Source organism: Oxyura jamaicensis, chromosome 20 (assembly GCF_011077185.1).
Source record: "Oxyura jamaicensis isolate SHBP4307 breed ruddy duck chromosome 20, BPBGC_Ojam_1.0, whole genome shotgun sequence".
NCBI classification, from domain to species: domain Eukaryota; kingdom Metazoa; phylum Chordata; class Aves; order Anseriformes; family Anatidae; genus Oxyura; species Oxyura jamaicensis.
In genome coordinates this window covers 9,453,554-9,455,857 of record NC_048912.1, presented here as the reverse complement: position 1 = coordinate 9,455,857, position 2,304 = coordinate 9,453,554, and the positions used below count along the sequence as shown (strand labels likewise).

Below are 2,304 nucleotides of genomic sequence, written 5' to 3'. Positions count from 1 at the left end.
TGAAGTAAGTGCTGGATGCTCAGCAGAAATGGAAGATTTTGTATGACAGGATGGGAGACATTGCCTATGGTGAGGATAGGAAGGAATTCAAAGATAAGATTAAAAAGTAATTAAGAAAGGTTGTACAACACTAATCTTCTAAGTGGGCACAGATGAGTCAGTTTTCATCAGTCTTGTTTACACAACATGTGAAATGTTGATGAGGACACTTTTTCTAAGTTGCTTGCATCAGTATTTAATATTGAAGACTATAGTAGTAAATGAAGGTGAAATAAGAGCTTATACAGTAGCTGATGAGACTGTATATCAATGCTTCAAACAACAAACACAATTTAATGGATATTTTGTGACTAGGGACCTTAATCATTAACATGGGAAGGAGGAGTTGAATGAAGTGCTAAGATGAAATTTTGAACAGTAATTGCAAAACTCCCTGACATAATTGTATCAACAGCAATCTTCTGTTCTATCTTAATTTACTAAACACCAGAACCACATTCATTAATTAGGAACCTACTAACAGTACAATCAGAGAGCAATTTTACTTGTGTGAGTACGTCTACTGATGTCAAAGTCATATGTTTCTGTGTTTGCAGAATTGGATATTAGATGCAGTATACCAGCCTAGTCCTATAAAAACAAATTTCCTATCAGAGTCCCGAAGACAGCCTCCTAAGCTCAAAAATAGCTTAGTTCTGCTCATACACATCCTTTCATCATATCCAGGACAGTTTATGTCAGAATCTCATTTTATATTGAATTTTTCAGAATCAGATTGCAACCATTTAGAGTTCTCAGTTCAGGTCTGGAGGCAGTGATAAGAAATTGGTAAGATTGTAACTGGCCCGAGTCTACATTACAAATCAAAAGCGATTATGAATTAATCATTAATATGCTCTTTATACCTTTACTGATTGATACAAGTGGAAGTGCTTGTCCCGTAAGTGAATCTTCATTCAAAAAAATCAGTTCTCATAGATGTGACTTCTCTATGATCCCACAAACAGGTCATCCCTTCCTTATGAGATGCAAGCAGATTAATTAATGCCACAAAGGTCTACCCAATGGTGAATACATTTACATGTACTTTTAAGGTCTCATAAAGTAAACAAATACACAGGAAGGTATAATCTAATAGCTTATTTGCAAAATGAATAAATCTGCTTCTGGTGTCTCATCAAGAAAAGCAGGCATGTGGCCTAAACACAGTTGTTGAGACCGATGCTTATTGACTGAACCACAGCTGGGGTCAAATTTCCAAGAGGAAAAGCTCTCTCATCGAATATACTGCGCGTGTAGCTACTGGTGCAGGTGCTTTGATTTGTACCTCTAGTTCATTTTCTAGTGATATGTTTTGTGACTGTAAGTTGTTCTCCTGGAAGAGAACTCCCGTTCTGCAATACAAAGAACTGAAAACATATCCTCAGTTACACTGTCAAGCCCTCTGTGATATGTACCTTTCTAACAGCATGCCTCAGGTTTTATTAGCAATAGTATTTGACACCGTTGTGAATACATAAATTCTAGAACCAAGCCTGTGAAGAATATTAGATATGAAACACAGGTAACTCTTTCCAACCCCAGCCTTTATGCAAAGATTACTTCTCATGAAGTGATCCTCCATCCTGAGTTCTTAGACCAGCTACATCACTGCTATCAATGCACAGAAGAGGAACAGAACATATATTTTTGTGGCATAGAGATCTTGGCTACAGGAGTGAGGTCTGATGCAGGACTCAGGTGTCACAGTGCCATCTCGGGGGTTTTATTCAAGGCCTCTGTGCCTTTTTTTACCCAAATGAAGAATTAGCATTTTCATTAAGACAGTCTTTTTGATTAAATCACTGATCCTGTAATACAGGATTTATGATGAAGAATCTTCTGTAATAGAACTACTTCAATAGATTGTGCTTCACTGGAAAATAATTCTTAATGTGGAAAAGGTCATTTTAATTACATTTATTTCAAGTTTTCTTCAGGGTATTTTATGCCTCTTGGTCTTTTTAATGCAAAGGTGGTTGTTTCTTTTTTTCCTCCCAATTTCTTTTGTTTATTTTTTTTTTTTTTTTATATTTGATACCATCATTTTTGCTCAATAGTGAATGAGAAGAACAAGGCAGACTAAAGCTATACTGAAATAATGCAACATTCTTCATTCAGGTTAAAACAGCAATGAAGCCAGAGAATCTGATTTTTATTTGGTTTAGTGGTAGACATCTGGCAAACCTAACAATTTGATTTTTTTCAATTAAATTTCTTTGGCTTATTAACTATAGTTATTCTAACTCAACCTTATTCTGTTCG

General features: G+C 35.6%; 1 long non-coding RNA gene across 1 annotated transcript in view; it reads right to left on the bottom strand.

Moving 5' to 3' along the window:
• Nucleotides 1–459: 459 nt before the first annotated feature.
• Nucleotides 460–2,304, bottom strand: part of LOC118176839 — a 2,511-nt gene continuing 666 nt past the window's right edge. Inside the window, exon 3 of the long non-coding RNA XR_004755541.1 lies at nt 460–1,394. This is a non-coding gene — a long non-coding RNA (uncharacterized LOC118176839). The remainder of the gene's footprint in view (nt 1,395–2,304) is intronic.